Source organism: Ambystoma mexicanum, chromosome 6p (genome assembly GCF_040938575.1).
Source record: "Ambystoma mexicanum isolate Mex_15411 chromosome 6p, UKY_AmexF1_1, whole genome shotgun sequence".
Lineage (NCBI taxonomy): Eukaryota > Metazoa > Chordata > Amphibia > Caudata > Ambystomatidae > Ambystoma > Ambystoma mexicanum.
In genome coordinates, this window is record NC_090935.1 from 1,100,322,900 (window position 1) to 1,100,347,847 (window position 24,948).

The 24,948-nt window shown below is 43.0% G+C and overlaps 1 protein-coding gene across 4 annotated transcripts in view; it reads left to right on the forward strand.

The window, feature by feature from the left end:
- FANCC (FA complementation group C) overlaps nt 1-24,948 on the forward strand; it is a 2,294,314-nt gene that overhangs the window by 1,562,055 nt on the left and 707,311 nt on the right. The window lies entirely within an intron of this gene.

Genomic DNA, 24,948 nt, shown 5'->3' on the forward strand with positions numbered 1-24,948 from the left:
TGTGCCTCGGTCTATAACTTTTGCACGCCTTTTTATTAATTTTCGGGAAATACTTGTCCACGGGTCTTATATATTACAATAAATCCAATATGTGCCGACCAAACAGCCAGGGCTCCCGAAAGCACAGTCTGGTGTTTGGTAATCAGTTCTCGCCGGCGGATGTCGCGCACTTGAGCGTCTTCCTGGGAAGACATCCTGTATTATCCATTCCACATTCTTTTGAAACAGTCTCATCCAATATAGTGTCCCGTTTGCTTTTGCTTTGTGCGCGTGGCTTGGAACTTGAAAACACTCCGTGCAAATCGACGTTCCAACGAGAAAGTCTAACAGCTGTCGTTTCTTTGTTGTTTTTCAACCTTATACATATCTTTAAGACTCTCCGTCCCTCACGTGTCCGCCCAACTAGTTCAATAATATCTCATTCTATGCAATGTGCACCACCTTTGATGACTCAATGCTGGAGCGTGGGCACTTGTTTTAGTTACGGGGCTGGGGGCCACCAGGTTATGGTGATTTGAATAGGGTTGCTCAGGGACTGGGCCACAGTATGTGGTGTCGATTCACCAGTGCTGGAAATGGAAGCAATTTACTCTGGGAACCCACCTCCTGTGGGGTGCAGGAGTGACTCAGGGGCCGGACTATCGGCTAAGTAAATACAGAAAAGTGATAGGTTTGTAAAAGTGTAGGACGCAGTATTTTATGACAAACTTGGCGGATCTTAAATCCATTTACGAACTGGTACGCTCAGGGTTAATGATGCCGCCTCAATACGCTGTTTTCGCAGAGTGAGGGACAGGAGTAACAGCGCTCTCCATAAGCTTTATTCATGTATTTTGAGGGGGTGAGGGGTGGGAGGGGGTTGTTGAACTCTGGCATGGTGGAGCTGAACCGTAGCTGCAATCAGGGGCGCTGAGTACGTGGGGTCTGCGGGGCCCGCCCACCCCCCCGCAGCATGATGTCGAGGCTGAGCCTCCTCCACCCTCACCCCCCCCCCCCCCTCGCCACGCCGGAGAGAAGAGACACAGGATGGATGGCCCTTTATTCCGTCCATACTGTGTCTCTCTCATGCGGCCCAGGTAAAAGTCGGGGGAAACGATGCTTAGAAATTGTGGGAAATTGCAAAGCAAGAGGCTCTTGCTTTGCATCTGTCCCTCAATTTCTAAAAATGGTTTTGGGTTGGGTATACTTCTACATCTGTGCACCGGGGTGCACAGATGTAGAGGTACACCCAATCCAAAACGATTTTTAGAAATGGAGGCACAGATGCAAAACAAGTCTGTCCCTCCATTTCTAAACATCGTTTTGGGTTGGGTGTATTTGTACATCTGTGCACCCCTCTTGGCAAAAGGGGTGCACAGATGTAGAGGTACACCCAACCCAGAAGGATTTTTAGAAATGGAGGCACAGAGGCAGATGGAGGAGCAGGGGCAGGAAGAGGGCAAATGAGACTGTTTGCATGTCTCTGAGTGTGTGCACGTGGTGAGGGTGAATGCTATGGGCGGGGAGCGGAGGCGTATGAGCCAGCACTTTCTAGTAGAGCTGCCATATTTGAAATGGGGCAATGCTGGTACTCCTCAGTTAGCTGGCTATACTCTTGATGGGATAGTACTGCTGTAACAGGGCTTCTATAATTGTTGAATCTTCTCAGCGATAATACTATGCTTTATTTGAGGCAATGCTAGTTCTTATTAGCGGGGCTGCTATACTTTTGATGGGACAACATCAGCACCTCTCAGTTGAGCTGCTACACTTTTATTGACGAGGCCTTAGCACTTCTCAACAGATGTATTTCTTTTTATTTTAATTGGTTATTTATAATGTGTGTACTACCCAGAGGTTTGTAAGCACGGACGAGGGAGCGAACCTGTGTTGCGCGGACCGAGGGAACGAACCTGTGTTGCGCGGACCAAGGGATCGACAGGGCTGGACTGGCCCACCGGGACATCCCCCGGTAGGCCTCTGGGCACAGGGCCTCTTTGGCGAGGAGCGGAAGGATACAAAATTAGAGGAGCAACGATCGTGCATGATCTGCCCGGGGGATTTGCATTGAATTGGCTGCTGCCACCACCGACCGAGGCACGTGATGCTGGCGGATTTCTTTTCTTCCCCAGCAGCTCGCACCTGCGCATGATGAGTGCCTGGGAACCGCACGCGCCCTGCCTGCTGCTAAACACACATTGCGCAGGTCAGGTGCAGCCGGGTGGCTAAAGTGCACTGCAGAGTGGGCAGGGGAGCAGCCGGCCACAGCCAGGCGGCAGCCTACCTGCTTGTGCTTTCCAACAAATCGACATCGACGACCACTAAGGTAGGTGAGAATTAGATAATTGAGGGAGCAGCTGACTTAGTGGCGGGAGACAGCACAGGCTGCGCACTCTGGGCCTCCAGTACCGAGCTCAGTGCTGCTGAGTGTTCGACGACTGAGTCCAGGACCAGGTACTGCCATTTCAGGTGCGATTCGTCTCTAAATGTATGCCGATTCAAATATCTGCCCTTAGACCTGTTCTACATTATGCAGCTACATGATCCATTTAACATGTAACATGGATCATGCAGCTGTATTATGTTATCCGTGTGTTTGCATAAGGCAGCAGCAAACCTCAGTATGTGTTTGCCTGCCTGCAATGGGCTCCTGATGATGGAGCAGGCGTGGGCACTTGGTGTGAATGAAGGAAGGCCACTCTCAGCCCAGGGCATTCACAGTGAGGTGAATTGGTGACGCCAAAAGGGGGCCAGGCCAGCGCCTCTCACCTGCCGGAGCCCCTTTTCTTAATATTAAAGAGAGGCTCCAAAGTTGTGTTTGAAGAGGACTTTGCACGCTGAGGGTGCTCAACAAGCCTGAGTGATGCTCATCCTTCTTCACACAGTCAAGTATACATATGGTATGAAATTGCACAGCATAATGACAGCTATCCTCATGCAGAAGCGTCGTTCTCTGTCCTTCTGCTGGAATTGTGAATATCTGTCTTCTTTTAATTTTTTACTGCACCATGCCCCTCTTAGATGTCCAGGCGCGAGGCAGGGCCACAATGACGCGCACGTGGTTCACACAGGTCTGTATTTTACTAGCATTGCATTGTGGGACTTGTAGTTCTGCACAGATGGTCTACTCACACCTGGTCTGAAGGCAACGAGCAGCTCATCTTCAATAACACACAGAAATAGGATATATTTAGTTCGCCTATCTAAGCTCCACTCATCCCAAGATATTACTACGTTTCACCTATGCCACACTAGCTGCACTTTAGATGCCCCCAGACGCTGGAGTGTTTGCCTATGAGTGCAGTTATGCAGGACTCGATCCTTAGCCGGTATAAACGCTGGATTTCAATACTTGCCATAATAGCTGGAGTGCAACATCTGGCATAACCCTGATTGCCCGACCCAGTATATTAACACATGGCAGCCTGCAAACGCCATATACGCATTTGGTCAAAGCATAAGCATATGTAATGCATGTGCAATACCTAGGCACATGGTACCATCTGACTGATGCACTGTTCCTAAATTCTCCCGATAGCCATGCTGAGTAGGCAGAGGGTACTGAGTAGGCAGAGCGTGCTCAGCGGCGGCCCCTGCCTTATGGAACAACTTTCCGAGCTACATTTGCCCAGCCACCTCCCTGCTGCGAAACAGTAAACTTGTAAGGGTTTTGCTATTCCATCAAGAGTCAGAAACCTGCCAAACAGACTATTTTCTCTACACATTACTTCTCTCTCCCCATTATTACTTCAATTTCCCCAAGATCTCTCTTAGCGGCAGTACTGACGTACTTATTGCTGTGCTCTGATGCTGTACCCTGTATCATATATACCTGGCAGACAATGATGTTTACTTGGCAGCATCCAGGCTGAACCTGTCATAAGATGGCAGTGCCTCGCCAAATGAGGCTGCATCTAGTATTTGATGGCAGCACTTTTGGGTCTTTGTGATTGTGCTGTGGACTTGTAACTTTGATATCGACTACTGTGCTGCGGACATGCCAAGCAAATGCAACTCACCATTCTTCAGCTGCCAGCAACAAATGAATGAATCCTTGTCACTTAAATGCATTACATTAACACTTAAGTGATGTGTCTATATTACCAACGTCAAAGGCAAATATTATTGCTCACATTTTCAGAGTGGCATGGTGGCAGGGCACTGCTGCTGGAGCAGTGGGGTAGCCTGCAGGTTGCTGGAAAAGAAGAAAGGTAGCCTCTGAAGGAGAAATGAAGTTTCGGCAGCACAGCAAACAATCACTGCAAGAAGTAGAATGCTGGGGACACACCGGCCACCTCGCACCTCATTGCTCAATCCTCTGTGCTACCTACAACCTCCTTAGTGTAGTAGGCAGAATCCAATATTCCTTATCGTGTCATCCCTTTCCCTCTTTCCTGTTCTCTCTCCTGCACACTCTGTTGTTGTCTTCCACCTGGCCTCTATCACTCCTCTAATGCTCACGCCTCTCTAAACATTTCTCTCTTATTCACCTCCTTCTCCCTGACAATCTCTTTTTCTCTGCTCTCTGATTGTATCTCTCCAATGTACCATTCTCTCTTGTTATACTTCACGTCTCTGTTAGAATCTGTCTCTCCTCCCTTCATCCCTTTTCTCACACATTCTCCTTCTCTTTTGCTCCTTTATGAGTTGTGTCTCTCTTACTCTGATATTTTGTCACTGTTTCCTTCCCTACCTCCATTTTGAAAATCCCATCACCATGAAGCAGGGATGGGTGGTGCTGGCCAGGACATTGCATAAATAAATCTTCAAATGTAGACTTCCCAGCAAAGCATGGGGTCAAAAATCTGGGCAGACACAGCGGGATCATGGAGAGAGGGGGGCTGGGAGAGTCATGCCATGGATATTTGTTATTGAGATTTACATTGTGGACTGTGTGGATCTCATTGTATACGTATACAGATGTGCAGTGTACGAACCATAGCATCTCTCGTATCATTATTGTACTGGTCTCTACATTTTATTCACAGATCTTGTCTGGACGATCTTCGCGCCCTCCCAAAATTAACTCCCTGAATCCTACTATCTACTTTCTGACCCTATGGTGCCTTTTGGCACACAAAGCCTGTACATCTTGTATGGTTATTTATCCACCCGTTGACTGCCCATGGCCATGTTAATCCCTATGGCCATTTCCAGCTGCTTTCTGTCCTTCTCCACCCAAAACACGTCCTCCTGGGATGTTTTTGTGCTAGCTTTATCAATCCTTAGCATCAAAGTGTGTGCTGTAAGTGCTTGCCAGTTTTTTATTAAAGTAGTCTTCTGAGAGTTAATGACTGAAATGGAGCTATAAAAGTGCTACTGGTGAAATAAAAATGTCAACCAGGTTTGCCTTCGGGCACTCCATTTATAAGCACTATGCCTGTCCCTCACTGAAGTCCTGTTAAAAACAAGCATTTAACAGTTTAAGCTTGTGTATCAATATTAGGCATTCACCAGGCACTGCTATTTTATGCCCAGGTACTCTCACCACTTTGCAGCTGCTACCATCAATGTGGCAGTGCCTGGCATGCCTACCCAAAAGGCAAAACTTTTGTCATTGCCAATGCTCGTTTCTGAAGGCTTTTTATCTGTGTGCCCTTCCCAGCATGGGAATAGGGTGAAATGGATCAGGGAATGGATTAGGGATGCATGTTGTCTGGGCACCTTTAAACACGCTTGAATTTGTTTTTCTCATCTGCAAAATGTGAAACGTCCCAGGTCCCTCTATCATTGAAGATCTACTTTGAGAGATCATTAACTTATTTAAAACATGACTTTTTAATCCGTGTATGTTTAAAACATGCTTTAAGTGCGCTTATTTTGACTAATTTTAGTCAAGATTTTTTCGGGGTATACTGATAATCGCTTGATAGAATGGTTGGGCCCACATGCTGTGCTCACTCGTTCAGCAAAATATGGGGCCACTTTGAAAACATTTTCCAGGGCCACTTTTTGTTCCCAGTCCGGCCCTGGGGATCGAATCTGTGTTGCTCTGTGTCGTCTTGTTTCCAAGGCAAGCACGTTGCCCCTGAGCTATCCTTTCGATACTCTAAAAATCTGAAGTACATTTAATGATCCAGAACCAGAACTATTGAGCAAGTCTGTCATCAGAATAACTGAACACTGTTGTGGTAATACAAGAGCGCATATATTTAAAGGGATGGAATTACTCAGAATGTAGCAGCACTATTCAATAACCCAAAGTTCTTAAGCATAGTTAATGTGAAAATACTACACTTCTCACCGTTGGGACAGTACTGCCACTTCTCACAGAGGCTTCTACACCTTTTATGGGACAGCACTGATCCAGCCTACTGCTCACATGCTCAGAATGGTAATTTCTCAGCAGGACTGCAACACTATACCATTGTGTTCTGTATGCTGAGTGCTTCTTCACCACCAATGTGAATTCATGTCTTTTTCCCTGTGTCTAAATAGTAGAGCTGTCTACATTCAATTGGCAACAGGCATGTCCGGAGCTGCCTGCTGTCCATAAACTGCCGCTCAGTATGTTGGGAGCCGTGATGGGGCAAGGGATAGAAGGCTCGATCGAGCCTGTCGGATAGCAGAATCAGCAGGGTCTTAAAACCTGCTCACTCCTTCTGGAGGGGCCATGGGGCAAAATGAGCCTGATCCCACATACAGGGGCTGTTACCCCTTTATCTCTCCTGAATGAAAGAATGAGCTCTCTCAGACACAAGTTATCACCCCTGCACACACATTGAATGAATATGGTATGGATCTATAGATCGAGAAAACTGGAGTGACAATTCAGAGTGTTTTAACAGAAATAGAATTGTCTTCCCAGATGGGAGACTGACTCCATTAATATACGTGGGGTCACCGAGATGACCAAGAGTGAAACTGTACGTTCAGTTGTGAGATTTTACCAGCAATGGGTATACTATGCTCCAAGGAGTGAGGTGCCCACTCAATATATCACACTGTTTATAGGTGTGAGACCCATCCTGAATGCTTGCCCAAAGAGCCTTGGCCAGAGTTTCACACTGAAGAAGTGAGCATGTGATCTGGGGTCTGCAGCCCACACACACGCAGGGGATTCCCATGCTCCCACTTGCGAGATTTGCACCAAATTAGTGAGATTGTGCTCCAAGGTAGGAGACACCCACACAGTCTTTGCTCTGACGTTTGACACACTCGCAGGATGGGACGGCATTTCGTTCTCCCATCCTAGTTGTGTTGCTCTGCCTTTTGAGGGCTACTACAACCTGGATGATTATAGATGGGTGGAGTAGGGGCAGTGATGGCCTACTGGAATGCAACTCGAAGGCTAAAATCTCCTTCTTACTTGCTTTTGTATATGCAGTACATGCTAGGCAATGTTTCCACTGTTCTGCGCGCCTCCATCCCCCCACCCCCCTGCACGCCGTTGCACCAAGTTGGCGACTACATGCAAATTTGTGGTCCTATAACTGCCAGTGATGTCACTTCCTGTATTTGAGCCCCCTCCACCCCCCCCAGGAAATTCACAAGTCGGCGCTCCTGGCTGCAATTAAGTTAAATGAGTTAATTAGCTAAAAGGAACATTTTCAGCAGTTTCCGGAATTTTCTGCGATTTTGAACAGAGTGGCTGTTACAGTGGAGAAAATTCCACAGTTTGGGAACCAATCGGAAAAGGCGCATCCTCCCAGGCGTGCATGCCCAAAACAATGTATGTAATAGGAGGGCATACAACGAGCATTCAGTTCTGTTTGGGGTGTAAGGCGCCATCTTTGTTCTGGTAAATGCTGTGCCTGAACCATATTAGGCACGATGCATTGTGTATGGAGACTTGAACCCAATTCTAGCCTCGATAGAAGTAAAGCGCTCCATTGCTCCCCGAAGATGGGTCCGCTCTCGATAAATACCCTAATAATATTACCATGTAGGCAGTGGACTGAAGCCAACGCAGGAGATATAGAGATGGGCTTCCGAGCTGCCCTCAGGATAGCTTGGCAGACCAAGGTAGATTCTGTTAGCAAAGCCTAAATCCGGCAAAACGAATACAATCGCAGCATTCAACTTTGTAGCGAAGGACCATAGAGGGAAAATTCATATCACCAGTTTGCGATTGTAAAAACTATCTATGGCAGCTTCCGCAAACTGAGCTGCCAATGAGAGACCTCCCTCGATTACTACTCCAAGTTTTATTTTCGTTCGCAGCTATGTGAGGGCACATGCCAGATTTTCTGATGCCCATTCCCTAAATGGCCAACTAAGTGGTGCAGCTCCTAGCAAGAGAATTTCGGTGTTGGATGGGTTCATCTTCAAATTGTTACACTTTCCAAAGCAAGGCAGCTAGTAGACTCTCTTCCATGGTGGTTTTATGCACTAACTTGAGGAATAGCTGTATGTCAACAACATTATTGTATTACATAACATCATAATGATATGATAGTTTATTTATATAGCGCCTATACACAATGTGTTTCAAAGCGCTTCACAGTAAGGGAGGGAACAAGGGAAAATACAATGACATTATTACAGGCCATGAACAACAAGAATGCAAAATTAACTATCTTACTCGGCCTGGCGACATTTCAGATAGTGCAAGCGCTAAGACACAGATAGGAAGGAAATGGGAACAGACAGGCGACTACTGTACTAGGCCTGGCTACATTTCTGGTAGAGCCGGAAATTAACAAGAGGTGAGTGAGGGGGCAGGTGAAAGGCGGGAGAGGAACAAAACAAGCGACTATCGTACTAGGCCTGACGACATTTCAGATAGTGTTGGAGAGGGAGGGGAGGAAAACAAGTAAGGAGGGGTGAGGAGACAAACATGTGTTACTATTATACTAGGTCTAGTGCCAATTCTGATAGGGTAAGTGCAAAGAGAAAAGTAAGGGAAGGGGGAGGAGAGTGGGTGAAGGGAGCAGGGAGAGGAGAAGAGAACAGACAAGACAGTCAAAAAGAGCAGAGAAGCAGAGGGGAGAGCGAAAACAGTTGCAGAGGTACGTAAAACACATAATGTTGCAAGGGAACAGAAAATGTAGGTAAGGATTCACAGTGACGATGGGCACAGCATGATTGTGGAAGAAGTGCCTGCCATTTTTTGGTGAATGATCTCCAGAGGTGGGGCAAGGTAGATGTTGAATATGTTTGGAGACTATGGAAATTCCAGAGGAATTCCCCATTGTAGTGGCCGCAGGTTAGATGTAAAAGGCTACAGCGCAACTGCCTAAGAATGTCCCTTAGCAGTGATTTAAAGCCAAAGAATGTTCGGATATACCAATGTCACCCAGTGGCAGAGAACAGTGGACTGGCCAATGGTACAAAAGCAGCAGCTAGATCTAGGGGGTTAAGAGCACTTGATCCCACTCAATCTCATGTCATTTGCCAATTATGAAACAACAGCTTCGGTACAATGCAACTTTCAGCCGTCTGGGCCTTCCTTTATCTTTTCAGGGTATGAGAGGTCGGTATTCTTCGGGCCAGAGTTGCTATGACTGCACGTTTGAACAAACTCAGTCACGGATGTCTTTTGGGGGTCGCCAGAGTTTGCAGGTGCTATCCGTGGTTTGCCCTTTGCCGCCTCTGACATTTGGACCTCTGATGAGGCAAGTCCAAGCTGGAGAGACACAAATTGAGCGACAGCCCTGAGACATGGCACAACAATAGAAGTGCTGTGATGTGGTGTTTTGTTTCGTTTGAGATGGAGTTAAGTGGTGCCAGCCAAGCCATGCAGAATTTTGCAAGCTGGCTCCCTCCTGCTCCAATTCTATTGTGCACTTTGATGTGATGACCTATCTACATAAATCGCCCAAGTGCTGCATACTCTATCAATTGGTCAAAAAGACCTTTCAAAGACAAGTACAATACACACTTTAATATTTCAAAATATGAATATGGAAAATGGCTCCAAAGTATGAGTCAAAGTCATTTTAATATATATTGTTTTACCCTGTTTTATAGACGGATTGCGTGGATTGTATTCCTTACTATGGGCCGCAGTGATGTGCTGACCCAGCTCCAATGGCACATGTATGTTAATCTGCAGTTGCAGGCACAAAGGATCTATTTAATTAATGCATTTAACTCCTAACAATAGGGGGTTGGTCCAGATGTTGTTATGATGATTTTGTGCTATTTAGCTAGAGTGTAATGCAAGGGTGCAGAAGGGAGAGTTGAACACAAAAGTTGGTATGATTCTTGCCAAAGACTTTCATTAAAATGAAATAAGGCTCTATTACTAAGAGGGGTTTCCCTGCCTCAAACCAAATACTGTCAGGATTGTCAGGATGTCCGTCAAAAGTAAATTGTCCACCGTCTTGTGTCATAAACCTATTTCCGTCCTTTACACTTGAAGCTAAACTAAATAGACTGGTGATCTTCTTGACTGAGAGGCTGGACCTTGGCCTCAATAGTAGATGGGAACTTTGCCCGAGAGAGTGACTACCTGCCCCAGGTTTCAGTTCCTTTTCCCAGGTAAAGTTCCAGAGCAGGAAAACAAAGGTCCAAAGTGTACCAACATACAGTTCCAAAGGGGTAAAACTCTCTGGTTGTAAACAAAACAAAGTTCCAACAAAAAGAAATGTTCTTGCCAAGAGAATAGCTCCCTTCTCTTGATCTCGGTCAGGTTTCTCCCTGTGTTCACCAACAACAGGAAGAATGACGGTCTTCCCCTGGCTCTTGGTTCTTTTCCACAATGTCCAACACCAGGGCTGACTCCCTTCTCCTGGTCGTGTTCCCCTATTGAAAGGGTTTTCAACAATACAAGTTCAAACATAAAGTACTTAAGGCCAATGAATAGTTCCAGAAAGTTTGCAAGTATCATACAAGGCCAAGAGAATGTCCCCCTTCTCTTGGCTGATCACAGTTTCCAACAACAGGAGGGAATGACTCCCTTCTTCTGGCTTTCTCCGGTTTCACACAAGGCAAAGATAATGCCTCCCTTCTCTTAACTGAACACAACGTCAGACTTCTAAACACAATTCAAAACATCAGTCTTCCAAACACAGTTCACATTTCCTGGTGAATGACTCCCTTCCTCTGGACTTCCCTTCCCAATTCTAAAGTCTCTCATAGGTCCCAGACCTCTGCTTCCCTCTCTTTTTTCTTGGGCCAACTTGGGTCACTTCACTGCTAAGTATGGTCCTTGTAAATTGCTCTGTGGTTTCCCTTCTTCTCGTGGGAGTGGTGTCATGACACTTGCCCCTGGCCCTCACTGGAAAGTCAGCCTTCCAGTTAGGGCCAGGTCAAAGGCCTTAAAACCTCATCCAAGACCCATCCTTTGGCGTCAGGCTCATAACCATCATGAAGACCAACATTAGAATGTGACTATTTACTTTGGGACTATTTAACTTGGGGAGGTTCAGCCAACATGGAGGCACACACGTAGCTCAGTTAGAAGGAACTGAGCTATGCGGTCTAGTCTTTTGGGTGTGGCAGGCCTGAGACTACTTTACCTGGACTACTTTGGGTGTGGCAGGCCTGGGACTATTTTACCTGGACGACTTTACCTGAGACTATTTAAACCGCACCCAAACAGCAGAACATGCTTTGCATTATTCTGCTGTGGGCAGCGTAACGCTCACCGTGTCCAGTTCTTTGATGCTAGCTTACCTGAAACCAAGAACCTGCAGAGAGAGAAAGAACACTACGAAACTTACTTGGAACAGTATCCTATCTTCAATCCATCGCTGACTTCAGTTCCACTCACCTGAAGGTACGAAATCCATCATCCGGCACCGCATGCATCCTGGAATACCATAACCTGAAAAGAGGAGAAAGAAAGACAGCATTAGTAAGCGTTTACTCACGTTTCCTCCTGAATGAAGAAAGCCACACCATTCTTACCTGGGTAGTCATCTCCTGATCAGTATCATTGCTGGAACATTATGACGCTCGGCGAGGAACATTGCAACCTGCAAGGAGAGAAAAGACACAGGTTAGCAATATAAAAGGCGAAACAGCGCCGCGCATCGCGCATTACTTACGGGACAGCATCGCGCACACTGCGCTTTCGCCTACCAGCCCAAGCTCATCTTCAAACTGCATGACAACACCAAAATACCTTTCCATACCTAAAAGGAAAGAAGCAAGACATTATTATTTCGAACTAAGAGGAACATAAGAACTGCATATAAAGACTGTAAAGCAGCAAATCTACGGAGTTGCAGCAGGCCTGGATTCCCACAGGGGGGCTTGCACCAGTGAAGTAACTTGGTCGCTGCTCGCCCCCCACATCTACACGCCCCTGCCACGAGGAACAGGACGGAGAATCCACCTTTTACAATATTAAGACCCATCTTTAACCAGAGGCCTACCAAGGGACCGGGAGAGGGTTCGAGAGTGCAAATCATCCAGCCAGGGCTGGGTGGCGTCCCCGTGGATACCAGGTGAGCGTAACAACTTCTTTATGTTCGGGTACTTGGAGCCCTTTTCTGTCAACTTTCACCACAAGGAAGATGACTCGTGTTACTCTTGTGTTGGGTCCCAGACCCCTTTTTTTTGTGTTCAGCTACTTGAGTCACTTTCCTCCCAAGCACCGCCACAAGGAAGATGACTCGTGTTACTCTCATGTAGTGGTTGGTCCCAGACCCCTCTTCCTTGGCTTCAAGTACTTCTGGCCCTTTCCTCCCAAGTGTCACCACAAGGAGGATGCCTTGTGTTGCTCTTGTGTGGTGGGCCCCAGACCCCTCTTCTTTGAATTTGGGTACTTTGGGCCGTTTTTCTCACAGGTACCAACAAAAGAAGATGATTCATGTTACTTTCGTTTGGTGGGTCCCAGACCCCTACATTTCTCTTGTTGCGGGTCAGACCTGGTTCACTACTCTGCCAAGTACTGTGACTATGCTCACTGCACCTGCTTACTTTCCCACTAGCCAGCCCAAGTGTTCCCCCCTGCCTCTAGGGAGCGTTGCCATTGGCTCTGGTCCACCTGGGAAGTACGCAGTTTCAATCTTCCTCTGGGCAAGGCTGCCTTTCCTTGACACACTTCCCAGGCTTTAGGAACACTGGGAGCTTCTCTCTACCAGCTTGCCTTCTCGTCCTTCCACTCTTGGACTGGCCCTGGTCCTTCCAGCTCCCCCCTTGGCGTCCTTGTCTGCTTCCTTCCACCTTCCTGCACTGTGCTAGCTCCTGGAGCTCTTCCAGGGAGGACTAGACAACTGCTTCCTGAGTCTTTCCCCCTTTTCTACTCTCCATTGACCAATGAGCAGCCAGCAACAACTAGGCTGCTCATTATTTTTCTTAAGAGTACTCTTTATGCCTCTCCTCCTCCTCCTCTCAATACTTTTAATCTGCATGTTCTCCTGAGAGTAAATGGAGTTCTTCATCGTCTCAATACTTGACAATGAGGATGTATCTAGGTAGTACCTATTCTTCCTGGTACCAGTACTTTTAAAAGGGACTGATTTCTTAACCCTACAAACATACCTAGAGGAGTCTGATATCGAAGTGAAGTGGACAAGGGAGGAGTGTGTGTGGGTTGGTGAGGTGTTATTAGAATACTGCATTCCGCAGGGATAGTCATTCTCATGCAAAGGGGCTCACCCTAGCGAAAAAGAAACTACATCCAGAGATTTGTCACAGGAAGCAGATTCAGCCCTGATGATTGAGTAAATGTCCGAAGTGCATTGGAATAACTGTTTTAAGATATATATTAAAATTACTTTGAATCATACTTTGGAGCTATCTGATCATTGAACATTAATGAAAGTGTATTTAGACCAATTGGTAGAGTATGCAGCACTCGGGTGGTTTCCTTCAGTGATTTATGTCGATATTTCCAAAGTGTCTGTGGACCAGTGACATTTCTCTGTAGTACTAAAATGATGTGCATCTTTTTCACAAACTAAGTGACGCCCACCTTCAGCTCTATATTTGTCTGAACCATGATGATCTATCAGAACCGCTGGCTGTGGGCTGAGAAAGCAGGCTCCCTGGTAAAAATCTTGCTAGCCATCTAGGTAAGAAAATATAAAAACCACTTTGAAACCCGTATGTATAAGAAACAATTTTAAGTATTAATGTGTATTCTGCTTAATTGTTTAACAATATATCAATAAACAAGCTAAATTGCATCTGAAGCAGATGCAAAAACAAATAATATGACACTATGTGGGGCATATTTATAGGGCAACAATTAAATCGGGGAGTTCGCCCTCCCACAATCAAAAGCGCCACACTGATATAGCAGTTTATCTAATTCAGTCTAGCCATGTCTATGAACCATATCATACCACTCTGATCCCTCATCCGTGTGCCACAGATGAGCCAAGGACCAGGCCAGTGTGTAGAAAGAATATATATTAATGAATAGGAAAATGAATATGTGTACAAAATCGCAAGTCACGCCACCTCACTCCGTGGTCCAAATGCTTTTCATTCCTAACAATTAACTTTTCACACACATTGAAAACACTGGTTGGTTAAGGATGACTCAGATCACAAACTCTTTAACTCCACAACATGTACAGTTTTCCTTCTTTGGTTATTTCCACCATGGTTACATAGAAACATAAGTCTATAGAAAAATTCAGATACCTGGGTTACTCACAAAATACTCTTAATGTACAGAATTGTGCAGCCCCCTAGACATAGCAGGACAATTTTACTTCACAACATACTTTGTATGGGGTTTACTTTAAATAACATGCAACACCTTTCTGTTGGTAAAAAGCCATTTCACCCACGCATCGCTCTTTTTATTTTTTAAATCTCCATGCGCACTTGCAAAAGCTTGCAGTGTTGGAGCACAACAGACTTTAAAAAACAAAACACTACATAGATATATGTATATCCTGTCTTCCTTCCCCACAATGCAATGGAGAATCTCTATTCTACTAAGAATCACTTTCTCACTCTCGATAAGAGGGTATGCTTTTAATCAGGGTCTTCACTCTATTTAATTTGGCAAGACACTTTTCTGCCCTCTGCACAAACATAGGGTCTTGGTTGGATGGCCTCTTCAGATTCAGTCATGGATACTTCCAGAATCCATCTGTTTATCGGCCTCTCCTGGTTCCCTCGAGATTTTAGTCTTCCTCCTAGTCTGATCCACCTCCCAAGCAATTTTGTTTATCCAGCTATTTTTTCGGCAGTTCCAACTAAGATGATTTCAGACAGCTCTCTCCTTTCCCCTTTGTGTGTCTGCTTATAAATCTTTAACCACTCCCAGAATGATCTAAATTAGGATGTGTCAGCTGATTTGCAAACTATTCTGGTTGGATATCTGTTGTCCACCCCCATTGCAATGATTGGTTCCTTTAGTTACTAGGCATCAATACTGTGAGTTGTAACTCCACCCCTTTGAAATAGCATTTTTGATCACTTCAGTTATGACTTTAAAAGCGACATGTCAAAAGTATTAATTTACAAATAAGAGTCACAAATTATATGTTTCCAAAATGATCTAATCATGCAAGACCTAATGAAATGTGTCTCATTTCGGCATGATGTTGCAGATTCGAATGGCAGATTTTTGTAATTTATTCAACAAGTTATCATCTCCACAAATCTTCGCTTCATGACGTTTTCTGGGAAGCTATTGTCACATTTCAGCTTATAACGTTTAGTTCCCAAGGTCAAATTTCTATCCAGGTTTTCTATGCGGATACGCTTTCTCATAAGCTCTTTAATGATATTTGAACCATTATTGTGCGACCTATGGTTCCCAAGATAATGGCCAGAATATGTTCCTGCATACAATCCTATGTAAAAATAATGACTGGCATATTTATGTTCCCAATATCTATATGTAGGCCTGGTCTCTGGCCTTCATTGACCCAAGCTTGCCATAAAAGCACTTAATATTTCTTTCCCCCAGGGCTAATGCCCATCTGTCCTTATCTTCCTTGAGCAGAGGGTATAACTCTACCCCTCACCCATGTGGCAGTCTCTTGTAACTTGTCACTGTCATTAGGTCAGAGTTAGAGATCACAAATTGAGTTTTTAATTCCAACTATTTTCCAAAGTTCAACCCATTAGGGCTGCCTCTCTGTTTACACAGTTGTTCGCACCATATCCCAATAAATGCCCTCACAGGCACTGCTGCAGCTTCAAAGAGATTTTCAGATTTTCAGATAAGGGTAGTGGGTGGTGTGCAGTGCCTGGGCCTTTGAATCTCATGAGAAAATGTCATTTAGGCTAATCACAATTTTTCTACATGAACATAAAACGGGTCTTTTTGAATGTTGCAATTCCTTTACATTTTGGCCTTTGTTACTATCTTGCATCAGGCCATCAATGTCCAACTTCGTCTTATAATATACATTTGAATTGTCCAGGCCAGGGAGTTACCTCTGTAAACAGTTTATTTCAAAGCAAACTGTCAAATGTATTCATTTCTATGGCTGCTTTTCTCTTTGGCAAGGATGCATTTCGGTGTCTCAATATCCTGTAATGGAAGGTAGGCCTAATTTCTTTTCAGCCTTAGCGTTCGCACACATGACACACTTTAATTTTAGTCTTCCTGTTTCTGACAACACTGTTGGTGTATTTGGCTGTGTTGAAATATCCATGCTGGCCTCCTGTTCTGCCAGTTGACAGTGTGCTTTCAAATTGCAGGAACATATTTCTGCATTTTTACGCCCAACGTGGCATGGGGCAGTTCATTTATGTTGTGGGGCTACATTTAAACCTAACTACATGGATTTCCTTTTAGGGTTTTGGAGTTATGTTCTCAATGTTTGTATAAAAAAGAACCATTTAAAGTTGCCTGCAGCATTTTCAGAACAGGCTCCTCAGCTGCTCAGTGCCTCACTTCTTCCTTTTCACTGCTGCTGCTGCTCTTCCTTTGTTAACACAGACATATGCCCCTTTGAATGTTACTGAGACCCGTTGTGAGCCCCTTCCAGCTAGTGTAGCTATAGAGATGCGAGAATCGACAGGGCTGTGGGAATATAGACTTCAGCCCCCGCTGGCAGTTTTTGCACCAGGGTGCAGCATTGCTCAGGACATCCAGTTTAATGACAGTGCTCAATAATGCAGCAGTCAGCATTTAATTCTACGCTTGACCTATGATGGCAGCACCTGAACATGCAATTATCTACCTAACACATGATCACTATATCAGTCATATGATGGATTAACTAGCATTTAATAGCGTTCCTTTGGCATTGAAGCTGACTTTGGAATTGGATGGGAGTCCTGGTCATGTGAAGCTGTGTCCTGCTCATGTTGACTGTAGCCGGCATATGAGGCCGTATCTACATCTGGCTACACTTGACATATAATATTTCTACCTAGGAATGTAATGCTGTATTTAGGGAATAATTACTAAACCTGGCGTGCAAGGCTTTGACTAGCATAATATGGCAGCAAATGGTAATATGCGGCAGTATCGGTTTGTGGCGGTAGCAACCCTTGCCTGTGTTAGTTGTGTTGGGTGTACCCTGATATCATGACCCCATCTATGGCATGTCAAAGCAGTACACTAGTTAAAATGTGGTTGGTAACAAAATAGTGTTATGTCTTAAGATTTCTTTTGAATCTCTGATGTCGCTTCCAGTGATGCCACACATGACAAAGGCTATGTAACATAACTTTGTGATGTTGTCATAGTTAAAGGTCAAGTTATGTCCCTTCAGTTGATGTCACCAGGCCCCTGTTGTCAATTTCCGCTAACACTGGCATTTCGGTGAATTGGCTTCTCAACGCAATGGGAAATAGATAGGTCATTTAGTTCCATATCTGTATTATTTGTTTCTGTTTCAGCAAAAAGGAAAGCAAAACAATGATCTATTGTTTGATCTTGCATTGTGGTTAGCAGCCTCTGTTGACCAGTTTGATCACTGGAACAATATGTTTGGCTAGTTTCAGAAAATAATACTTTTTTGCTGTGCTACAAAAAAATTAATTGGCAGTTTATTGAAGTTTGACAGATGTTGAGTTTCAAACGTCGCTTTAATGAAGTGCTTTTGAACCCTACAGGAAATCTAGAATATGCCTGGTAGATGAACATATGCTACTTGGCTCCTAACAGAGTTTGCATAATGGTTTGTCCTGTGACACAACAATTCGTTACTTTTCCTCTAATGAATTTTGAAATACGTTATTTTTGGTGCAAAATGAATTGATGAAAACCAATGATAGACCTTCTAATATAGGTAGTAACATACATAAACATGTGAAAGATCCTAAGATCGTTCTAAAAAAGAGGAAACTACAAAGAGAATTAAGGCCCCTGCGGATAAAAGATTACTCTTGAGCCAAAGAAGTCAAACAAAAGTATAAAAATTGGCAGAGGTCACGTAAATATAGTTTTCTGCAAAGGGATGGTGAATCTATGCTTTTCATTTGGGCTAAACACCACCAGACCCGTTCTTTATGGAATTTAGTTAATGACCAATCCCATTCCCAACACGTTACACAATTTAATCCAAGATCGGAAACAAATTGGGTAGGACATTTTTCGAACCTGTGTTCTCTGAAATCTGAAGTACCTATTTACGTTTAACGGGTTAGGTAACAGTGATTTTTGGGGGGGAAAGATACCATCTTCTTGGCAGACTGCTTATGGTAGTGCCCATCTTCAAAAAGGGGAAAGGCTGGACCATTTCTACTATCGGCCTGTAACCCTTTTGGACACCATTTGTAAAGTATTCTCATCAGTACTAATGGATCATATTTCGGAGTGGGCTATTTCCACTAACGGATTGCAGATTCATCAATCCGGGTTCCGTAAAAGGCTGGGGACAGGGCTCAATGGTCTATCCTGCTGCGATAAAGCTTGAAATCTCTTACATCAATCTATATGACATTTGTGGACTTGTGAAGTGCCTTTGACAAAGTGAACAGAGCACAGCTCTGGTGGAAACTCAAGCATTGGGGGGATGTCCAGTTTCCTTCTTGACATCTTAATTAACCCAGCTGCACTCAAATTCCACACGTACGGTACATCTGGCTCTTTAACTAAAGAAATATCAATATCCGACGTCCTACACTAAGGCTGTGCACTGGCACCTATGATTTTTAATTTGTACATCTCTGACATTCTCATTTTTTTGTAGCATGACCAGCTCCATTCCACCAAAAATCGGTTCCACATTGTTACATTTCTTGCCATATGCTGAGGAACTTAAAAGCATTCACCAAATACCAATAGGCCTACAAAGAATGCTGAATGCACTCATATGTTACTGATAACATAATTTAGTTATTGATAAACAAAAGACAAAGGTTCTTAAAATAGCTTGTTAAGAAGGGGTTTGCTACCATTAATTGCGCACACAATCACGGTTATTAAAGCTCATTGAGCATTATTTAATGCAGATCAAAAACAGCCAAAAATAGCCGACACGTGTTTCAAGCTTCAACGCTCTTTTTCCAGGCTATAAAATTATATCCATAGGTTTTGCATGTATACATATTTGACATAATCATATGTAACCAACCAAATGTAGCAAAACAAACAGGCCCAAACAACCAAAGCGGGGGTGGGGGGGCCACGATAATATTAGATATCGGACAGAAGAAATAGGTACCCAACACAATGAATCCAATATGCATTGACAAGAATAACCAATAATTAAAAAAACATCACATATTAATTAAGAACATTTATGAAAATGATATGGGGTATTGTCAACAGAATTAGCCAATCGTTAAGATCAATTGACATACATAGTGAGAGAAGACCGAAGATAAAAATTAAATTAATAAGAGAATTATGGTAGTAAGAGCAATCATGTATGCACAATCATGGTCACCCATTGTGCTATATGGTTAACCAGCAATGTTGCCCCATCCAACAAAAAGAAGGTAAAATACCTTGTTGGTGCTTGAAACAGGAAACTAATAAGGCAACAGAGAAGGGGGAAATAATATATCAGCATGCGCGAATGTGAATCAAATCCAATGTTGAATGTGACTGATCTTATGCAGGAATTAGACATACAGCAACAGAATTTGAAAATTAAAGAACCATCTGTCAAATCTAAATTTGTCCCAATTTTTCCAAAAGACAACCTAATTGATACATTCTATCAGGCTGTAACCAACGACATCCACTGCATGGAGGATACTTCCAAAAAATGGAAAAATCACAAACATAATCTGTCTACATCCGAACAACTGGCGTTACGCAAATTAATGACCATAGATTCACTAATTATTAAAGAAGCGGACAAAGGGGGGAATGTTGTACTCATGGACAAGCAAGATTATATTAACATGGGACTAGAACATCTCAATTCCCCCGGTTGCTATGTACAACTACCAGCTAACCCCTACCTCACCTTCGCCAAACAGTAACCTCATTAATCAATGAGTGGCACTCTTTAGGATTACTTACTGATGTAGAAAAACAATTACTAACTGTAAATGGACCCATCATGCCAACTGCATACTTCCTGCCGAAAATACATAAACGATTCACTAAGATTCCCGAAGGCAGGCCGATCTTGAGCGGTGGAGGTGGCATCATGGAACCCATTTCCATTTATATTAATGAATGTCTGTCACCCCTAGTGATCACAATTCCAACTTTTTTACGTGACACTATGCATATTTTGCAAATCCTTTCTGAATTACAAGTCATACCAGGGATGCTGCTGGTTACGCTTGATGTTAAAGCATTATATACTTCAATTAACCACACTCAAGTCATTGCAAGTGTTTACTATATTTACCGCCAACATTCTGCATCCTTTTTTGAACACATCACAATGATCAAAGAAATGTTAACTTGTGCCTTATCTAACAATGTTTTTCTTTTTAACAACTGTTACTACAACCAGAGAATGGGGGTGGCTATGGGTGCTAGCTATGCCCCGGCACTTGCCAAAATGTTTATGCACTATTTTGAGGACAAACATGCATTGCTTGATAATGAGTTTTTAAAATTTAATCACATCTGGAAACGTTATATTGATGACGTGATTCTGATTTGGACAGGTACTGTGGAATGCTTGAATGAATTTGTCAATTATTTGAACCATAATGATTGAGGTATCCAATTCACTCATGAGTGCCGTAGCTCAATCATTAATTTCTTGAATTTGTCAATTAGTTTGCAGGATAACGCAATTGTGACTAAAACATTTCGAAAGGCTACTGCAGTCAATGCAATTTTACATGCATCTAGCTGCCATAAAAAATCTGTCATTACCAACATACCAAAAGGTGAATTCATTAGAGCATGCAGAAATTGTTCTAACGATAATGACTTTTTGCAAGAATGTACCTTTTTACGACACAAATTTGAAGTTCGAGGTTACGACCCAGGTACGGTATTGAAAGCTCAACATACTGCCCAAAACATTAAGAGGGTTGATCTACTTACACCAAAAACAAGGTCTAATTCTAGCCATACTAATAAATTAAAATGTATTACACGCTACAATTCATATAGCTCTAACTTATATAAAATTGTGCAACGTCATTGGCATTTGTTACAGCTTGACCAAGAGATAGCACCATGGTTGGATGTGTCTCTGAATTTTATTTACAGCAAGGCAAGTAATCTTAAAAACTTGGTTTCGCCTTCATTTATGCCTAGCCAGCAACCAGCTACAACTTGGCTTAGTCCGAATACTAATCATGGGTTTCACAAATGTGGTAAATGCTATGTGTTGCTATGCATTAGAGGTTTCCCAAATTGATTTTGGCAAATTGGGAATTTTTAAAGTGAATGCATTTATCAATTGTAACTCCAAATTTTGTGTATATTGTATATATACTCTGTGTTTGTGGTAAATTCTACATTTGTAGTACAATTCACCCTCTTAAGATCAGGATAAGAGAGCGTTTATTCACCATTTCAAGTCAAGACTCAAAATATCCCTTGACCACACATTGGCAAAGAAATCATCAGCTGGACAATAAATCTGAAATTAGGTTTGCTGGCATGGCAAAAGTAACTTTGCCCCAACGTGGTGGCAATTTGACCCTGAAACTAAGACAACTTGAAGCACGGCTAATTTGCCATTATCGTACTGTATCAATTGGTCTCAACAGTGACCATGAATTTTCGGTGTTCCTTTGAAGTCATACTGTACAAATGCCTTTGCTTTCTTTGTTGCTGTTTGTAATCTGTGCATATATATAATTTCTGTAAAAGAGCTGTCTTATGTGGACAACACTGGTCACCTTGTGTCTGTATTTTGGGGCACTATGCCATACTTTTACTTGTAAAACTAAGTTTATTTGGGATTGGCTGCATGCATGCACCGGCCTTCTAGGGGGGCAACTACCGTAAAAGGCACACTCAATCATTTAAATTCTGGTAACTGCGATGCTAGTATTTTAGTGTCTCCTTTTTCGAAACCTATCCATTACGTTAGTCTAATTTTCAAGCTTTCCCTTGATCACGATCTTAGCCCTAAAGTATAGGTTGTCTAGAGAAGCTTGCTATTGGATTTTAATATAAGTGCTTACATGCAACTCTACTTCTAATATGGCCGCCTGCTTGTGCCGCGCTTCCTGGTCGGCAGCTAACAGCACACGCAATTTGTATTTAAAGGAGCGCTGCTAACACGCGTGAGGCACCTGTCCCTTTCACTATGTGCAGAAACGCCGGGAAGCACAGTCTTTCGCGCAGATCCCTGCTTAATTGTTCTAAGCAGGGGCCATACGCATGTGACTGTCTCGTTAATTAGCGTGTTTTAATGAGCCCCAATTAGCACCTTAACATGGTTGTTTGTTTTTGTCTCCCCGTGAATTTTGTGCTGCTTCCATGCTGACTTTCACGCTTGGTACACTTGTCATCTGTAAATAGTGGTTCATTGCAATAGCAACTATATAGGTATGTTTTGCATGCCTGCATTTATATCACCACACGAATCATAGGTAATCATATCATTTCTTACATTTGCAGTGGAGCCGGTGAATGCACCTTGTATATAATTTTTCTAACCGTATTACTTCATAGGTAAGGCTATTCCAGTTAATCACCTTTATGATTTGCACAACAATTAGTTGAATTATAAAGTCTTCAATATATAATGTGCCCGGGGTGTTTTTACTGCGGCATGCTGATATATTATTTCCCACTTCTCTGTTGCCTTATTAGTTTCCTGTTTCAAGCACCAACAAGGTATTTTACCTTCTTTTTGTTGGATGGGGCAAAATTGCTGGTTAACCATATAGCACAATTGGTGATCATGGTTGTGCTATATGGTAATAATTAACTTATTAATTTTATTTTTATCTTCTGTCTTCTCTCACTATGTGTTTGAATTGACCTCAATGATTGGCTAATTCTATTGCCAATACCCCATATCCTTTTCATGAATTTTCTTAATCAATATCTGGTGTTTCTTTAATTATTGGTTATTCTTGTCAATGCATATTGGATTCATTGTGTTGGGTACCTATTACTTGTGTCCTATATCTAATATTATCGTGCCTCCCCCACTCTCCCTTTGGTAGTTTGGTCCTGTTTGTTTTGCTACACTTGGTTGGTTACATATGATTATGTCAAATATGTATACTTGCAAAACCCATGGATATAATTTTGCAGCCTGGAAAAAGAGTGTTGAAGCTCGAAACACGTGTCGGCTATTTTTGGCTTTTTTTGATCTGCATTAAATAATGCTCAATGAGCTTTAATAACTGTGTTTGTGTGCGCAATTAATGGTAGCAAACCCCTTCTTAGCAATTCCTTTGACGTAGGCACCTTGGCAGGGTGACTACAACCTGCTACCATTTGCAGCCCCATAACACACCCTACTTCCCGTCAGGGCGCCTAACCTCAACTGTCCACCACTGCCAAAATTTCATAAGTTCTTAAAATAGCCACAGCCAAGAAACTGGCATGCTTTGTATGGAAAATTGATGCTTTCAGGATGGAACCATCAATGAATTTGTCTACTTGGGGTTTCGGAGTAAGTGGTAACTTCAATAGATCCGAGATGTACAAACATTTAAGGCAAAAAGCAATGGTCTTCTCTAGCCAAATGATCAGTCTTGATCGTAAATATGGGTGTTTCACCATGCCACTTATCCAAATTTAACTTGCTAAATCTTGCTAACACCTGCTCTTCTCTCCTCACTCTTACATTTTCATCTTGGGATTTCATCTTGGGATTGCATTGAGGGTGTGATTTTGAGGAATGTTTTGGCCCTTCCAACATATACCCCCATGGTTGTCATTCGATTTGAATTAGGACTTGTGTCTTTGGCATCCAGTATTAAATGGCAAAATCTCTTACTCTACCGTAAAATCTGGTACTGCCCTGCTAATTCTCTCTTTCCTCCATTGATGCAAAGGGATTCAATAATCCTGCTAGATTAGGTAACCTTTTGTTTATCTATACTGGGTGAGGTCAATATGGCCAGAGACTGCTTAATAAAGGTTCCTTGAGGGCCAGGAAAACTCTGTGGGACAGGGATTGGTGCCTAACAAGCGATTCCATTACAACCCATAAAAAGTTTAGGAACTTGAACCTGGAGGGAAAGAAGAGCAACACACTTCCACCGTACTTGATAAAATGCCCGTCCAAGTTTATTCAATCCAATTACATTAGATTACGATTGAATCTCCATCAAAAACATGAGATTGTTGGCTGTCGAATGAAGGTAGATTTCTATCAGCGTACCTGCAGATCTTGTAAAGACCTATATAATATTGAAAGCCTGGAACATTGGTTTTTAGAATGTTGTGCCCTTGATGACAAGAGGAATTTATATTTGTGTAAGTTTTGTACACGTTACTGCCGCCTTGAAATCCTTGGGCCTTGGTACCGGATACTGAATGGCTTCCAGTGCTCCCTGATTATTACTGCCATCAATTATGTGATGGCTGCTTTGAAAATGATCTAATCATGGCTCTTTTGCACTCTTTTTCTCTTTCTCTACCTTCATTACCGGACAGAAAAATGAATCAAATCTCTATTTCTTTTTTCTTTCTTTTTAACTATTCCCGATTTTAATGCTCTATCTTTAATTGAAATTATAGGTGTCTTTTATGTGGTGTTTTTTATATTTGCTAAATGTAATGTCTTTTTTCTTATATATATTGTATTGTGAAAAGTGTATATTATAAGCTAGGATACACTAATAAATAAAATAAATGGTTTATCTTTA